We start from the raw sequence: 19772 nt of genomic DNA on the forward strand, positions 1-19772 counted from the left end.
GATGTTTATTTGTTCGTAAGATGTGGACCGTGTTGGCTAGGCTACCATTTATTACACATTCCTAATTATGTGATCTATTGCAGTAAGGACTGTAGCACTGGTGTAGGGATATCTACCGTGCTGTTAGGAAGTGGGTTCCAGGATTTTGAACCATGAATATAAAGGAACAGTGGTATAAGTTTAAGTCAGAATAGAACATTGAACAATACCGAGCAGAACAGGTCCTTTGGACCTCGATGTGCTGACCTGTGAACTAATCAAAGCTCATTCCCTACACTATCCCATCATCATCCATGTACTTATCCAATGATTGTTTAAATCTCCTGAATGTAGCTGAGTTAACTACATTGGCAGGCAGAGCATTCCATGCCCTTACCACTCTCTGAGTAAAGAAACTGCCTCTGACATCTGTCTTAAATCTATTACCCCTCAATTTGTAGTTATGCCCCCTCATATAAGCTGACATCATCATCCTAGGAAAAAGAGTTTCACTGTCTACCCTGTCTAATCTTCTGATCATCTTGTATGTCTCTATCAAAGCCACTCTTAGCCTTCTTCTTTCCAATGAGAACAGACCCAAGTCTCTCAGCCTTTCCTCATAAGACCTTCTCTCCAAACCAGCCAATATCCTGGTAAATCTCCACTGCACCTTTTCCAATGGTTTCACATCCTTCCTGTAATGGGACGGCCAGAACTGTACACAATATTCCAAGTGCCGTCCCACTAGCATTTTGTATCATTACAGCATGACATTACGGCTCCGGCTCTGGAACCCAATCCCTCTACCAATAAAACCTAACACACCGTATGCCTTCTTAACAGCTACCATGGTGCCAAGAATACAGTCTGCCAATTTCTCAGCAACAAACACAAACAAGCAGACAAAACATGTCCAGAAACCCTAATCACTCTCCCCTACATCAAAGACATCTTGGAAATGAATGGCAGACTACTCAGACTTCTTGGCATCCTAGTAGCCCATCAACTTACCAACACACTAAAACAGCAGCTTATGAACTTGAAAGACCCTAGACAGACAACAAGCAAAATGAATGTAAGTTACAAAATACCTTGCAAGAACTGTAGCAAACACTACATGGGACAAACAGGCAGAAAACTAGCCACCAGGATACATGAACATCAACTAGCCACAAAAAGACATGATCCATTCTCACTAGTATCCTTACTTACATGCTGATGAGGAAGGACACCGGTTTGACTTGGACAACACATCCACCCTAGGACAAGCCAAACAGGGACAAGCCAAACAGAGACATGCATGAAAATTCCTAGAAGCATGACACTCCAACTGGAACTCTATCAACAAACACATTGACTTGGATCCCATTTACCACCCCCTGAGAAAAAGAACAGGAGATGACATCACCACAGAAATGGCATCACCAACCCAAAGAAACCTAAACACATAAATAAAAAGTGGGCCTTGCCACCAGTGCTTTACCAGTGGCTCACTAATGATGTTACCTAGTATGGTGACGAAACATCTGAAAACAAACCTTTCAGCTCAGTGAGCAAACTTACATCCAGGTTCGCAACCTGAGCTACAAATCTTCTCAAAACTCACAAAAATGTTTTGGCTTTGACGGTTTCAGCTTTCTTGGGTTTTTTGGATCTGCATCCATCAAGTGAACAGGGAATATCCTATCACAGTCCTGGTTTATGTCATGTAGATGTTGACAGGACTTGGGGAGCCAGGAGACTAGTTACATATCACAGCATATCCAGCCTCTGACATGTTATTGTAATCAATACATTTGTGTGGCTAGTACAGTTCAATCTCTTGTCAATGATAACCCCAAGAATGTTTCAGTGCTGGTAATGTCATTAAATATCAAGGGACAATGGTTGAATTCTCTTTTGCAAGAGATAGTCATTGCTTGGTCCTTGAGTGGCATGAATATTTGCCGTTTTTCTGTCCAAGCCTGAATGGCGGGGCATTGCACTTCCATGAAAAGTTTAGCTCAAATAGTAATTTCAAATAATAAACACAATTTCATTGCCAATGTATAAAACAATTATTAAGATATATTATTCATGAGCACTGCCTTCTATTGTGATTTAGTCTTGGGAAAACAATAGACAATTTAATAAAATAAATGTATTTAAATGCATGATGCCTTGGAGATTTATCATTACTGTAAATGGGAGCTTGTTGTGTCACACTTTGCTTTGCGCAGTGGTTGCGCTTCACTAAAACCCTCACAAACTCAAAAGCACCTTGGGGCATCCAGAGGTCATGAAAGGAGCTATGTAATTTTAAGTCTTTCTTTCCATGATCTGGGAGTCCTGAGCCACACTAAGTAATGTTTAACATTGATAACCAACATGTGCAAACCATCCTCTTAAGAGACAGAAGACTACCTCAGGCAAATCCTTTCAGCCTTATATATATATCAATGGGTGAAACTCTAAATGCATAGCCTGATGTGAACAAGATAATGATGTCAAATGGTTGAGGAAGTACAGAGTCAGTTGATGGGCTGTCCTTTTGACATTTCCTGTCTGATGTGGAAGAATTTCTATTCAATACTTGGTTTGTGCATCACCCAGTTTTAGTCTCCATTAATTTGACTGGAGAGTATGGTAGCTGTCTACATTGAAGTATCCAGGAATTTAAAAAATATATATATATTGTTTTTGTTTTTAAACATCTGAGAGATGAAAATCAAAAAGGCATTTATTGAAAAAAACTTTTCAATTGAGAAGATCTCTTCTGCAGCTACCCTTATCAAACTGTAAGCAATCACCAAAATATTTTCACAGGAGTTAGTGTCAGCCTCTCATGATAGTCACAACTGAACTGGGACCAGAGAGGGGAGATTTGCATTAACAGCTGACTAAAAATTTTATTGTTGGAAAGTTGTTAAAAAACTTTATATGTGAAATGCAATGTATATTTTAGATGGTGTTGTCAATTGACCGTGCCCAAAGCCAAACACACAAATAAGCTAACAGAACAGCACAGTGATCTTTAATCTTCAGATTGTGCAAAGGAAGTCGTAAAAATGCTAAAGGATGCTGATGTGAGTCTGCAAAAGAGACCAGTGCTTGTTTCACACAAGATCTTGCACAAGCCTTCATAAATTTGCAAAGAACCCACCTCTGGTAACAGTCAGCCTGTTGCACCGTACCAGATCCTCAGAAACCCATTGTAGACCAGAAAAATGCATGCAGCAAGACCCAAGGTCAAGTATTTATCAAGTAAAAAATGTCAAGTGGTTAGCAAACATCTTTAAACTTGGCTATTTTTATGTGCTTCTACTTATGACAATGTGCTTGCACATGAATGTGCATGAGAAGTTATGTTTTTATATATGTGAATTTAATGTCCACAATTATCCTTACATGTCCACAGTTGTGTGTGTGAACATGTCATCTCTGCCATATGTGCAGATTTGTGTCCATTTTTATGCAAGTCATACACATTTATTTGTGTACACATTTGTGCATGTGTGTATGCATGGGGAGTTCATCATTTTTAAGATGTGCTGGCTTTAATTTTAAAATGAAAAATGGTATATCCATGCATTAGCCCAAGTTCCCATGATGTTTGACTGTCACCAGTATATGTCAATAGAGCTATCGTTTAACTAATTTCAAAGAGAGAACATATTAATACTTTGATAAGGCCTCTGCTTATTAGAGTTCAAAATTCCTGAAAGCCCTGCTGGCTTTAATCTGTAATTTAGAAATCGTTTCTATGTTAATGTGTTGTAAATAAATCCTGACCTAACATAGATTTCAGGCACCTTAAGCATTATGTTGTGACCTTTCAATGTACATCACTGTATCTGACTAAATCATTAACAAATTAACCCCAAGCAAGTCTTTATTTTTAATTTGATTTATCTGCATTTTTGAAAAGTCTGCTTCTATCTCAACATCTGTAATTTGAGAAATGTAAATGTGCTTGAACCAGAAGATTGTATTTCATGTTGGGGACAAGATGATGTTTGGCAAAAGTTCTTGGGATTGTCTCAAAGCTGGGAGCATTGATGAAAAGCTACATATTTATAAAGATTTGTTTTAGCCTCAGAACATCCAAATCCAAATAAATCAGTCAAAGGGAAGAAGATGCAAAATTAATTGTTTTGTAAAATTGTCCACCCATTAATTCAAATAAGGCAGAATATGATGCCCTCCAGTGGTCCCCTACCTTTGTGTGCTCACTCATCTATGGTGATCCCAGATCTTGGGGTTACGTGGTGTCAGCAGCAACCGGCACCTGTCTGGTGGCTGTGCTGGGCAAAGTCTCTGACTGATGGACAGTGTTTGGGAGTTAGGGGGTGGTGGATGATTACTTAATCCTCCTTGTTGCAGCTGATCCTGGGGTAAGCCCACTACTGCCCAGTTAAGTGCCTGATTAGCATTTGATGCCACGGGTCGTCCCAGAAATTGGTCAGACAGGGCACTGGCCAGCTCTTCAACTGTTCGGCAAGACACCCATCACCCACATGCAATACATTTCCTGATTTCCTTCATAATGCATTAGATAATCAACAGGCCCGCTATCCAGTCAACCGTAGGTAAAAACATCTTCAGCCTGCTCTTTCAAGTACACTTCACGGCTACTGTGAAAAAAGCTCATAATGTTCCCTTTAAACAAAGAGACATCAATTTAGAATAGCCATTAACAAATACTTTTGTGCCACAGATTTAGCCTTTAAAAAGATGTTTCACATCCTAAGGAAAAGAAAAACCTTCTTATGAGATATAATACTGGTTGGAGATACTTTTGTGCCACAGATTTAGCCTTTAAAAAGATGTTTCACATCCTAAGGAAAAGAAAAACCTTCTTATGAGATATAATACTGGTTATTCTGCTATAATGCGAGTTTCGTTAATGCAACTTCGCTACGATTGAGAAATTGGAGGCACTGGTTCTATAGCACAAACTTTTAACACATGTATTGGTTATAATGCAATTCTGGCCCCATTAGTTTCAATGGTGATGCTGTTATGCAAGTTTTTTTATAATACGGGGTTGCATGAAAATGGAATTACCTCATTATATCCGAACTGACTGTAATTGAATGGTTCTGACCCCAATACATTGCTGTTTGAGGCAGTGGGAGATCATTATGGAACCTGGGAGTCTCCCATCAACTCAAGCCTGAAAAAGGTCTGAAGAGGTTTGAGACATGAACAGGCTCTCTAAAATTATTTCCATATTCTCTTTTGTGAGGCAAGCAGCAACAGTAATATTTGACCAGGCTGCACATGGGACATTTCGATCCACAGTCTTTGTGACTGTAATACCAAATCATCAAATATGCCCCTCCAGGGAATCCTTCCAGGAAACCTCTTTATCACATTCCTGTCCACCTGCTGTCAGTCAGCCTTGGACAAGGCCAACCATCACTCCCTGCTTGCTCTGAATTTGGTGGGAAGGAGTGGCTTTGGCAATAATTTTAGCCGGTTAAAATTGCCATATCCTGCTGCTGAGTAGATCAGAAAACTGATGGACTTGTGCAAACCTATTGAGTGTTAAAAATCAATTCTGTTGACTGCTGACTTACAAAAGCTTTTGTGACCATCAGTAATCCCCATCTAAGTATGAAGACAAGTGAAGAAACATTGATATGATGACATAGAATCACATTGCATTTAAAAGCACAGCAACAGATCATTCAGCCTAACTGGCTCACACTGTTAGTTATGATCTAAATATCTTCGTGGTCCTTCATCACCCAAACATATCACTCTATCCTTCATTTCTCTTTACCCCATATATTTATTTGTCAGCTGCAAATGCATTTATGTTCTTCACCAAAAGCACCCCTTGCAGTCAAGTGTTACACATTCTCGTCACACTCTTGGTAAGTTTATGTCTTCTGAATTTCCTGTTGCATTTGTTAATGGCTATTCTAAATTGATGTCTCTTTGTTTAATCTCCCTATTCTTTTCTACACCTGAGCTCTTCCAGAGTTTCTGCCTGAACGTGTGCATTAGTGATTACTTGTCGAATCATTGTGAAGTGCCATGACTTTCACTTACGAGGCAAGACAAGGAGGCAGGATACAAATCTATGAGAATGAGATCAGACCACAGGCTGTTGACACTCATCTGCTCCCTGTACTAACCAAATACTGTAAAAGAGCCCAACATTGTTCATATTAAAGAGATATATAATGCTGTCGTGGTACTGTTGCTGGATTAGTAATCCAGGCTAGTGTTCTGGAGACACAGATTCAAATCCCACCATGTTAACTAATAGTACTTTAATTCATAGAATAAATCTAGTATGCAAAGGCTAGTCTCAGTCACAGTGAATATGATAGATTGTTGTAAAAACTGAACTGGTTCTCATATCACAGCAGTGTGGTTGACTGAAATTGTAATTCAAGGGCCATTATGGATGGATAAGAAATGTGATTCTATGTCATCATATCAACTTTTAAAAGAACAGAGGGACACAAAGGCTTCTAATAGTTCATGCCTCACCTCTTTTCTAGAGAACATAATCCCTGCCTGGTTCACTTTTCCTGTTGGATCTAAAGTGGAGAAGCTGACTGTTTTGCATGCCAGCATATCTTAGATTGCCTCACAAGGTGACATCTCAGATAATGTGAATGTTCTGATCAATTATTCAGTACACTTCCAGTCACTATCGTTAAACAGTAAGCTGAGGCTCAAACCAAAGAGTGAGAGATTTCAAGGCTGCTGTGCTCAAGGGCTTATGCAATTGTCATGATTTTTTTCTTTCACACAAGGCAATCAAGGGTAAACCAGCTTTACACACAACACGAAGACCCATATTTTACTTTCTGCATTTAAATTGTGCATGAGTTGTGAGGATTACTTTCCTGCAAATTAACTGAATGAACTCAATTTAGTAATTTGACATGGGCGAGGCAAAGAACAGACTTGAAAGCATTTGCAGAGTGCTACTGTACTGATCATGGCCTCTTCATTCCTGATGAAGTACTCTGGCCCGAAACATCGATTCACCTGCTCCTCGGATGCTGCCAGATCTGCTGTGCTTTTCCAGCAACACATTCTTGCTCTTGCTCCAATTGATGTATGCTGCAGTAGTCTTTACCACCCAATCATTGTCAACGGAGTATGAAGGGATAATAGCTGACAACATCCCGGCCAAGCCTCGGGCTTAGTCTAACTTGCAATGCTGTTTTGATGATTATTTCTCCTCCACTACACGTGTGATCCTTCCTGATATCTCGACAAGCTTGTGATGCTTTGAATGGTGAGGATATTTGTAAAGGGTATGATTCCTCAGCCAGGTCCCACGCCTTGTACATATTGTTTCAGCAGGTGAGGCAGTAGGACTGCCTCTGGTAGTATTCAACCATGATATTTCAGAGTTTCTGATCTTATATGGGGTTGAGAAACTTATCAGCCATGATTGAATGGTGGAGCAGACTTAATGGGCTGTATGGCCTAATTTCAGCTCCAATGTCTTATGGTCTTAGCATGGTTAGCATCCCTAATTGTTTTGCCTTTCGAACTTCTACAATGGTCCAACAGCTAATTTAACATAACAGAGTAGATAGAAATGCCATTATAATATTAGTGGACCAGCAATCAGATGTCTAGGCTAATGTTCTGCAGTTCGAATTCAAGCAAAGCAGCTGGTAGAATTTAAGTTGAATTTTAAATATGGAATTGAAAGCTATTCTCAGTAATTGTAAGTTTCCATCTGGTTCACTAATGCCCTTCAGGGACGAAAATCTGCCGTCTTTTTCGAGGGTGGCTGATTTGTGACTGCAGACCCATAGCAACAAAAACCACTTGTTTTCCCATCCATTTTTGTGTCATTCACTAACATGGTTGTAGTACATTCACAATCCTCCTCCAAGTCCTCTTCCATGTATTGTAAATAATTGTGTACCCAGCTTCAATCCCTGTGGCACACCACCTGTTACAGGTTTCCATCCTGAAAATGCATCCCTTATTTCAACTCTCTGTCTTCTATTAGTTAGCCAAGCTCTCTCCATGGTACTATACTATCTCAACACCATTGATTATTATCCTATTAAGTAGCCTAATGTGTAGTAACTTATCAAATACCTTTTGAAAATCCAAATCTATTACATCCTCTGCTTCTCCTTTATCTATCCCACTTGAACCATCCTCAAGGTATTCAGTAATGTTTTTAGACATGATTTCCCCTTCATGAAGCCACACTGACTGCTTGATCATATTATGTATTGCTAAATGCTATGCTATTATATTCTTTACAATAGATTTGTAGTACGTAATTGGGAAAATGTTAATTTAACTTGCCTATACTTATCTGTTTTTTTTCCATTCCCTTTGTAAATAAAGTGAAGGAGCTGGTGCTGGATTGGCGTAGACGAAGGTAAAAATCAGACAACACCAGGTCATAGTCTAACAGGTTTATTTGGAAGTACTAGCTTTCAGAGCACCATTTCTTCATCAGGTAGTTGTGGAACAGGATCATAAGACTTGGAATTTATAGTAAAAGATGTCATGCAACTGAAATGATATATTGAACAAAGCTAGATTGCTGTTAAGTCTTTCATCTTTTAGAATGGGTTGCAGGTTTGGGTTCATTAATATGTAAATCCCAGAACTTATTTTAATTCCCATGCTCAGGAAAACTTACGGTTTTATAAAAAAAGGTGACATCTCAGCTCAGACAATGCATTAAAGGTGAGAGGTTAGAGTCTGTCTGAATCCTAATCTTGAATCAGACTGCTTCTATTTTCAAAGTAGGAATTTATAAAATGTTACATGTCTGCATTGACTGCCTGCAGATTGTGTGCTTTTTGAACAAAGTTGGATGTATCTGCAAACATAATTTGCTTGTGCAAATTCACCCCATAGACTTATATGTGTGCGTGCATGCATGAGAGAGAGAACAAGGAAGTGTGAGTATGTGCATGTGTGTGTGAGTGCGTGAGTGTGAGTGCGTGTGAGAGAGTGTGTTTACATGTGTGCATACTTGGTAAAGTGTGTGAGTGTGGTGGAGTATAGGCCTGAGAAAGTGTGTGCATGCGTGTGAGTATGGGGATGTATGTATCTGTGTATGAGAGAGAGAGCGTGTATATGAGGGTCTGCGAGAGTGTGTGAGTATGTAAAACTGTGTGTGGATATGTGCGTGTGTGTATGTGTGAGAGAATGTATAGTGTAGAGGGGTCACCTGTAGTGAGACATGAACCCAAGGTCCTGGTTGAAGCCATCCTCATGGATTCCCAACTTGGCTATCAGCCTCTGCTCGGCCACTCTACATTGTTGCGTATCCCAAAGTCCACCTTGGAGGATGGTCACCCAAAGATCTGAGACTGAATGTCCCTGACCGCTGAAGTGTTCCCCAACTGGGAGAGAACATCCCTGTCTAGCAATTGTTGCATGGTGTCCATTCATCCATTGTCATAGCGTCTGCTGGATTTGCCAATATACCATGCCTTGGGGCATCCTTGCTTGGAGGAAATGAGATGGACAAATTGGCTAAGTCACACAATTACCTGCCACGTACATGGTCAGCGGTGTCCCCATGTGTAATGATGTATCCACATTTACACTCTGATATGTGTTTCAGCAGTTGCCATGACAGGGTGTACGGTATTGTGGTCCATGTTGTCCTGAAGGCTAGGCAGTTTGTTGCACATGATGGTCTGTTTAACCTTTGGTGGCTGTTCAAAGGTGAGAAGTGGAGGTGTAGGGAAGGTCTTTGTGAGGTGCTCATCCTCATCGAAAATGTATTGCAGGCTGTGAAGAACGTGGCATAGTTTCTCTACTCCCAGGAAGTACTGGACAATGAAGTGTACCCTTTGTTGTATCCTGTGTCTGTCTCTTGAGGAGGTCATTACAGTTTCTTACTGTGGCATGTCGGAATTGGTGATCAACGAGTTGAGCATCATACCCTGTTCATATGAGGGCATCCTTGAGCACCTTTTTTCGTGTTGTTCCTCATCTGAACAAATCCTGTGTATGCGTAGGGCTTGTCCGTAGGGGATGGCTGTTTAATAAGTTTAGGGTGGAAGCTATAGAAGTGTAGCATTGTGTGGTTATCTGTGGGTTTTCAATTGAATGAGGTACTGAGGTGCCCATCCTTGATGGAGATGCATGTGTCCAAGAATGAGACAGATACTAAAGATTAATCCATGGTAAGTCTGATGGTGAGATGAAACTCATTGATATCACTGTGTAGTTGTTTCAGTGACTCCTCGCTATGGGTCCAGAGGAATAAAATGTCATCAATATATCCAGTGTATAGTTTTGTTGGAGGTCCTATGCAGAAAAGGAGTCTTGTTCAAACTTGTGCATGAAGATGTTAACATACTGGGGTGCACCCCAACATTTTCATGAACCCAGTATCACGATAGATACTTATTTTACTATACTGGGATGCATTTCATCAGGCCCAGGTGAATTATTGGATTTTGGCCTCACTAGTTTCCCTAATACTTCTTCTCCTCTCCTCTTTTTACCCTTTTAGACATTTTGAAATACTATTAATGTCTTCTACTGTGAAGGCTGATGCAAATTATTTATTTGACTCATCTGCCATTTTTTGATTCTCCATTATTATTTCTCCAGCCTCATTCTCTGAGAGGCCCATATTCTTTCTTCCATAAATATTTCAAGAAGCTTTTGTTGTCTGCCTTGATATTATTAACTTCACTCTCAGTTAATATTTTGCACTTCAAAGAGTCACCGAATTTAAGTAATTTTTGGAACATTTTTTTAACTGCTCTTTGTTAGCTGAAGCAAAAAGGACAGAGAAAAATGGACAGGGAACATATTCTGCTTGTTATGTCTTCAAATTGCCCAGAGTTCAATGTATCTCTTCAGCCTCTGACATGCCTATTGATTTTGCCTCCTATCTGAAACAATCTGCTCCTTCCAGCTGCTAGTTCCAAGCATTGGACCCAAGGTGCTAGTATCTGGAAAGTAGGAGAACATACGTGATAACATTGCTGTTAGGTTCATTTCAGCTCAGCCAAAGTTCAATCTATACCATGCAGCTTTGCACTCTGTGATCTTAAATGGGTTATACCCTGTGAGGTGCCATAACTACTATCTTCCTCAGAGATAAAAGGGACCTAAACTGGTAGATTATTTTGTCAAGATGGGAGCTCACGTTTACACCCACTTCACATGATACCAACATATAGACACAAGTGTTCACACAAGCATATACATCAGCTGCATCTCTTTTGGCTGGTGGGCTCGAGTCCTATCTGAGATGTTTACCATAAATACTTGTGCAAAAGTCAATTTTTTGAGACCACATTTTTAGGCATAAAATGGGCAGTCATCTATTATAAGAGTGATACTTACATGGAGTTGAATTCCAGGCCAAGGTTTTGGCTGATGATGGCTGAAAATGTGTTGCTGGTTAAAGCGCAGCAAGTCAGGCAACATCCAAGGAACAGGAAATTCGACGTTTCGGGCATAAGCCCTTCATCAGGAATCAGGAATTAAGCCCGAAACGTCGAATTTCCTGTTTCTTGGATGCTGCCTGACCTGCTGCGCTTTAGCCAGCAACATATTTTCAGCTCTGATCTCCAGCATCTGCAGACCTCACTTTTGGCTGATGATGGTTGCTATGGTGCTGAATTCATCAGAGACTAGCTGTACCCTGCGATCTGTTGGTATTTCTGATGCTTAAATCTCAAACAGGATTCATTCAACTATTCCCACCATGCTAATTTGCAAAACTAACTCACGATATTTGGGAAATAAAGTGCATTTGGGCCAAAGGTGGGGGTCCATTTACACATAAAATCAACAATCACATCATAGCTGATATGTCAGTACACAGTCAAAAGCTCCAATCTTCAGGCTATGATCAACATCAACATTTATCCACTATACTCTTGTGACATTTTAATTTTTCTTCCTGTCAGCTTCGTGACCTTTGAATGAGGTGGCTAATTCCACATTAAGTAGTGGCTAAAGAGAAGCATTTTCTATATTACCAACTTGCAATCTTAAGGAAACAGACTGTGGCTGCTAATGCTTATGGTATAACAAACTGCAGCTAACAAGGAATCAAGACTTTTTTTTATCATTTTGAATTGAGGACTCAAGAGGCTTCAAAATAATTTTCTGATCTAGTTCCCTAATTTACTGTAGATTGAAGTGAATTTTCATGTTAGCTTCTCTATTCATTTTTGGGTTGTCAGTGTCACTGAAAAGGCCAGTACCCATCAACCATTCCTAACTCCCCCAGAAAAGATACTGATGTGTTGTTTCTTGAACTGCTGCAGTCCTTGGGAGAGAATTTCAGGATCTTTTCCCAGCAGTAGTGAAGGAAAGTGATATATTTTCAAATCAGGATAATGTGTGGTTTAGAGGGGAACATCCGAATCGTGGTTCTTCCCTGTGTCTGTTGTCCTCTTCCCTCTAGGGTAGGGCTTCCCAAAGTAAGGGAATCACAGTTGGAGTCATGATCTGAAATTCTGAGATTGCTTGCTATGGAGCTGTGGTCAGGTTTCTGGCATTTGCAGGTTCCTTCCACTCCCATCCTGTTCTCATAAGTTTCAAGTCACAACAATGTTCAAGCTTCAAAATGGGGATTACAGTGGAAAAATGTTTGGGAAACCCTGTTTGAAGTGATGGTGACTCGCTGCAGTCTATCTTGTAGATGATACATGGTACAGCCACTGTGTTGAGTGGTGAAGGGAGTGGCTATCTATCACTAGCTGTGTCATGACATTTTAGATTAGATTACCTACAGTATGGAAACAGGCCCTTTGGCCCAAAAAGTCCACACCACCCTTCCTACCCTTTATTTATCCCTGATTAATACACCTAACACTATGGACAATTTAGCACAGCCAATTCACCTCACCTGCACATCTTTGGATTGTGAGAGGAAACCCATGCAGACATGTGAAGAATGTGCGAACTTCACACCGATAGTCTGCCAAGGCTGGAATCATACCCAGGTCCCTGACACTGTGAGGCAGCAGTGCTAACCACTGAGCCACTTTGCCACCAACTTGTGTTAGCTAAGTTGCAAACCACATAGCATACCAAAAACCTGAGCAAAGTGTTTCCACTCCTGCTTAGAAACCCTTTCGAAAGCAATACATTTTCATGTGCAGTTTAGTCAATGCAACAGCAGAAATGATCACAGGCAATTATTTAATCATTAAGTAGATTTTTGCACCTAATTTGCCTTTGTTCAATAAAATCACACAGCTTCACAGTGTTTGTACAGAGCCATGAAAGCAGAAATTAATTAATTAACTAGGTATGGCTCAAATGCAGGAGTTGAACTGGGGACATCTCAGCAAAGCACTGACAGCCCAGTTTAATAGCAGCATGTTAATTACCTTCTGTTGTCTGGGAGGGCAGCATTTCTGTTCCCAGTGATGCAGGGGAAACCAGCTGAATTGATATTGCAACTTGTTGGAAAAAGTTACTGAAATCAAACATTAAAAGGAGCTGTGCCAAAGATAAGAAACATGCAGACTGTAAATATATATATAAAAAATACTTAACTTACCTGGAAAACTAAATTGTCGGGCCTGGGGGGGCGTGTCCTCGGCTCAGAGGTCACGTGGTCCTCCGATAGTCGGGCATGGGGACGTGTCCTCTGATTGTTGGGCTTGGGGGCGTGTCCTCGGCTCGGAGGTCACGTGATCGGCCGTTTCGCGCCCCGGAAGTGGGCGAGACTGCCGTTTCGCGCTCGAAAGGAGACCGCATGGTGGTCCTTTGTCTCCGAAAAAGGGAAGGTCCCGTGAGGTGGAACAGCCGGAAATGCGAGGAGGCGGGGAATGGAATCAGAGCAACAGCCAATGAGAAGACAGTTTCACTTGAGTGATGGTATGATGTTTTGTATAGTATAAAAGACTGAAGCAGGGAGAGAGAGGGGTCTTTTTCTTTGTGAACTGACTGACTTAGTAGTTTGTCAGGGACGGAAAGGTTTAGACCCAGAGCTCTGTATACTTTATCCACTTATTGTTAGAATAAAACTAAAAGTGCAAGATTAAATGTTTTCCTTATTGCTTTATTTTAAAGAGCACGCAGGACTTGGCTCATACATAAAAGATAATAAGTTTGTAGGTTGAGCCTGAAAGTCCATCAAGACATCAGTCACCTATCTTATCGGCAATGAATTAGATCAAATACACAAGAAAATTTGCATGAATTATCCTTTTTCATGTTGGAAATAATTGCCTTTGTATAAAATTTTTCATGGCCTCAGATTTTTCCAAATTGTTTTATAGCCAGTTAAGAGTTACTTTGACATGTATTGGGTGTTGAACCACATGAAATATAATAGCCAATTTGCACTTAGCAAGCTCCTGTAAATAGCAATGTGAAAATGACACATATTTTCCACTTTTAATCTTGCTGATTGATGGGTGAATATTGGTCAGTACATTAGGAAACGGTCTCCTGAAATAGTGTCATAAAAGCTTTTGCATCCACTTGAGAGGGCTAAATGGGTTTCATCTAAAATGCAGCATTTACAACAGTGCAGCATTCCCTCCACTCTGCCATCGGAAAAACAGTTTCGACATTTTCCTTTGACAGCATCACTACCAAAGTCTCCAGTTGCCCTTGACTTATCTAGTTTGCTGGACCATTTCAAAGCCAGTTAAATTCTAAATACATGCTGTGGGTATGAAGTCACATGAAGGCTAGAACGGGTTAGAAACAGCAGATTTCCTTTCCTAAAGGACATTAAACCATTTATGTAAATCGCAGGAGTGGGGCTTAACACATAACTTTCTGATTGAGTGACCATGCTACTCACTAAGTCGTGGCTGCTACTAGAGTTGTTTTCCGTTGGTATTTTATGCAGAGTTATAGATTTATCTTGGGTGCTTGCACACTGTAGGTTACCTTACTCAATTTTCATTCCCATTGGCTTCAGTTGAGAGACTTGACCATTGGGTTATTTCTCAAGTTGAGTTTGACAAATGAGACCTGTCTTGACGATAATTTCAAAGGAGGAGGTGAAAAACAGAGCAATTTAAAGGCAAAGAACATAGAACATAACTGAGTGCATCACCATGAATAATCAAGCAAGAAAAAGAGAGTTAGACAAGAGGTTGGGTTTATAGCAATGGTAGTTTGAAAGGAAGTGAAGTGCTAGGGCTGGGAAGACTTTATAGAGACAGGTGGAAAACGATGGGATTAAACTGTATTATGGGAGGTTGAAGTATTGAGGACAACCAGCTAATATTGGACAACTATTTTGAGAGTCGAAGACGTAATACTGGAATAGCAGAGCAGGTCAGGTAGCAGCTGAAGAGCAGGAACATCAAAGTTTCAGGCATAAGCCCTTTATCAGGAATGTGGGGGTGGGGAGATGGGAGCTGAGAGGTAAATAGGAAGATGGGGGTGGGCTTGGGGGAAGGTAGCTGGGAGGATGATAGGTAGATGGAGGTGGAGAGTGATGGTGCTAGGTCAGAAGGAATGGTGGAGCATATCATTGGGAAGGAAGATGGATAGGTAGGACAGTTCAAGAGGGCGGTGCCAAGTTGGAGGGCTGGATTGGAATGAGGTGGGAGGAAGGGATATGAGGAAACTGGTAAAATCGACATTAATGCTGTGTGGTTGGTCAATCCCAAGGCAGAAGATAGGGTGTTCTTCCTCCATGCATCGGGTGGCTTTGAGTTAGTGGTCGAGGAGGCCCAGGACTTGCATGCTCTTGGTGGAGTGGGAGGGGGCGTTGAAGTGTTCAGCCACAGGGCAGTTGGGTTGTTTGGTGTGTGCGTACCAGACAGATGATCCCTGAACTGTTCTACGAGTTGGCATCCTGTCTCCCCAGTGTAGAGGAGACCACATTGAGAGCAATGGACACGGTAGATGAGGTGTTTAGATGTGCAGGAAGATCTCTGCTGGAGGTGGAAGGATCCTTCAGGGCCTTAGATATAGGTGACGGGGGAGGTGTGAGTGCAGGTTTTACATCTCTTGTGGGGCAAAGGAAGGTACCTAGAGTGCAGTGTGGGTTTGTGGGAAGGCATGGACTTAATGAGGGAGTCACAGAGGGAGTGGTCTCTGCAGAATGCTGATATGGGTAGGAAGGAAAATATTTTTCTGGTGGTGGGGTCTGATTGTAGGTGGCGGAAATGGTGGAGGATAATGCGTTATATCCAGAGATTAGGACTGAGGTGCACGAAGTGGAGGAGATGTGTTGGAGGGCATTGTTGATCAAGTAGGAGGGAAATTGAGGTCCTTGAAATAGGAGGCCACCTGGGACTGAGAAGTAATTGATGAGAAATGGATGATAATGATGGATTTTGGATCAGGTTATAGCTAGTAGAGGATGGGAAACTGCTCAGGAACATTTTGATATAATCCAACTTGGAACTAAGAGAACCATGGTTGAGAGTGTTGGCCACAGGTAAGCTCAGGCAATAGTAGAACTATGTCACAGTGTTAGAGAGGTGTAAGTGCTCAATGTTTTTAATGGAGAAGATTTAGGGTGAGACACTTCACTCTGCTGAAAAGGCGACATATAATCTGGTGCAACCTGAAGCTTGCCAGAGCAGAAATGGCATTGGCAACTGGTATTCAGAGTATGGAGTTGAAGACAGTGGTTCCAGTTCTCCCAAATTTCAAATGGAGGAAATTCCATAAGTCACTGAAATTGAGTAAACAGCCTGACAAGATAGAGAAAGAAACAACAGTCCTGATGTCTTAGAAATGTAGTTCTTTTATTGTAACAATTAACAGTGCACTCAATTAAATTAAAAATGGTCTGGCAATTCAATGAGATGAATGTCGCTTCAATTAGTAACAGAGCATAGCCACTTCTAACCTACAAATATTATAGAAGATATTTTTCAGAAGGTGGAGACAAAGCTTTTCCTTTCTGAAATGATTTCAGTCTGTTCCTATTTTCAACTACAAATCTTCAATACTGACTGTAGAGTCACATTAAAGACCATTGAATCAATTAGAATTGTCCATTTTAACTTAGTCTTCTTGGGTAATTTAATTTGCAAATATATTACTGTTTTCTGTTCAAAATACTGGAGCAAAAACTGGCACAAGATGTAGTGGGTTCAGTGCACTGTTAGAAGTCATTCACATAAACATTCACATCAGCAGCTTGACTGCACATGCTTATGTAATTGCCCCACTCTCGCAAATAAGACAGTGACAGTCAGGAGCAGAAGGACTGGAGTGATCGGGAAAGGAAGAGAGTGATCAAAGAGCTCCATACACCTGATCAAAGGAAGTGGACATTGGCAACAAACTATTCAAAATTAGTAGTGATGGTTTTGTAGCGGGAGAGGGAGTAATTGAGAATGAAAGAATTGGAATAGCTAGTAGGGAACTGACATCTGATTCAGAGAGGTCTGATGTTATGAACATCAATCGGGTTGGGAGAGGCAATCCTTGAGCAGTGAGGTGAGTACAAATTAAACATTTTGGGTGAAAGCCCAGGCTACCTGCTTTTTCTTCCTCCATGCATCCTGTTACCATGTTGAATTCTTTTGAAAATAACCACAAAACCATCAAACCTCTGAGCCATTTGAAGGCAAGTACTTGTCTTCTTTAATTACAAGTTCATCTATTCTTTAACTCCCCTCGGCATGATACCTTAATCCTTCATAGGGAAGTACTCAACATAACTAACTCAATGTTTGAGCTAGTTATATTTATAATGTACATTTGGATTTTGTGAGTCAATTCTTCAGTCAGTTTTCTTCAGAGATCCAGCCCGGATTCTATTGTTTAAATGTTGAAGTAAACATATTTTGCTCAATTCAAACAATACTTCATAAAATTAGCCTTGGAGCTCCCTCTGCTGCTGCGGTATGAGTGATTTTACACTGTTTTCACAGTATAATGGGTGGACCCAGTGTGTTTAGTGTGCTGCAGGTGCTAGTATCTTTTTAAATGCCATGAACCAAAGAGAAGGGCACCGCTCATCTGGATGAACTCTGATACCAAGTTTAAGAAAGCTATGCTCAATCCTTTTAGATAACAGATCAGGCTTCCCCAGAGTATTATGTAACCACTGTCATTTGATGTAAAAAGCTATTTGGTTCACAAATGCCAGTTAGGGAAGGAAACCTATTATTCTAACATGATCTGATCTATTTGAGTGGCAAGTAATTCATCTCCTGACTGCCCAAACCCTGTCCACTATCTACAATGCACACATCGGGAGTGTGATGGAATACTCCACTTGCCTGAATGACTGCAGCTCTAATATAACACTCAAGAAGCTTGACACCATCCAGGACTAAACAATTCACTTGACTGACACCATTCCACAATCATCCACTTCCCCTACTAACATGCACAGCAGAAAATCACCGTGGCTTCTTAGTGAGCACCTTACAAAATCATGACCCCCACCACAGAGAAGGACAAGGCACCAGATACATGGGAGTACCACCACCTGCAAATTTCCGACCAAGCCACTCACCATCCTGACTTAGAAACATATCAAAATTCTTTCATTGTTGCTGGGTCAAAGTCCTGGAACTCCGTCCTTCACAGTATTGTTGGTGTACTTACAGCACATGGACTGCAGTGGTTCAAGAACGCAGCTCACTATCAACTCCTAGAGGGCAATTAATGATGAACAAAACATGCTAGACCAGTCAGTGATGTTCACATCACATGAGTAATGTCATTGACTTGTAATTGGGATGGGAAAATAAATGTTGACTTAGCCAGCAATATTCATCCAAGGAACAAAGACTAAAAAGCATTCTGACCACTGCACTTTAGAAAAGATATCAAAGCCTTGGAAAGAATCGGTTGTGTTATGGCATTGATTACAGTCCAGATAAGCTGTATACCTTTAAGATAATTGCATGATATCACAACACATGACACTCCAGTATAAAAGTCCTCACTTTCATTTACTTTTTTTTTGCGCAATTAAGTCAGAGATGTGTATTCATTTGGTCAGTTACGTATAAATAAGGTAACAGTATTGGTAAGCACATACCCAAACCATATGTAAGTTTTAGATATCATAAGAATGCAAATCATTTGTGTTGTTAATAAACTTCAAGACCTGTGTCAGACCAGGCTGAAGGTCTGAGTGATGTGGGGACAGCCAGTGGGCTGAAGGCCTCAGTGATACATGGACAGCAGTGGGTTGGAGGCTCACACGGAGTGGGGACGGCCAGTGGACTGGAACTCTGAGCAATGCGAGGATGGCCAACAAACTGAATGCTCAAGTAGAGAGGGAATAGCCAGCAGGCTGGAGACCCGAGTGGAGCAGGACAGTTGTCAGACTGGGAACCACTCCAGGCAGTCAGCGGCTTGTAAATCTAGGCAGATCACGTGGAAGCCGCCTATGCTGATCTATTGAAAGGCTGTAATGCTTATCTTTTTAACTTTACCCTCGTTTTTTTTTTACTATGAACAACTGTAAGTAATGTACTCTTTTCTCCCTTTTTTCTGCCCTTAACTTCTGTATTTTATATCTAAGATCTGTACCTAGAATCTTTGTACCTAAGATGGGGCGACATTGCAAACTTTTTACTGCACTCCTGTACAACCAAAACTGAGTAGGCATGACAATAAAGGATATTCTAATTCTAATTCAACAAGAATCCAAACTTTGTGTTATATATTATATTATATGAGCTACCATATAGGGAAGCACTAAGATCATTGGGAATGGGATCACTATCTTCTGTTATGTGGACATAATGAGGCTATAAAAGTATATGGATAAGTTTTGTAAGTGATAAAAGGCATGATAAATGGAGGAAAGCAAGAATTATATGAAAGGAAGCATGTTCTCTGATTCACAAGGTTACTGTGCAGATACATTAAATAATTTGGAAAGCTGATATAATTATTTAGTTTCAAATAAGCTG

Source organism: Hemiscyllium ocellatum, chromosome 3, assembly GCF_020745735.1.
Source record: "Hemiscyllium ocellatum isolate sHemOce1 chromosome 3, sHemOce1.pat.X.cur, whole genome shotgun sequence".
NCBI classification, from domain to species: domain Eukaryota; kingdom Metazoa; phylum Chordata; class Chondrichthyes; order Orectolobiformes; family Hemiscylliidae; genus Hemiscyllium; species Hemiscyllium ocellatum.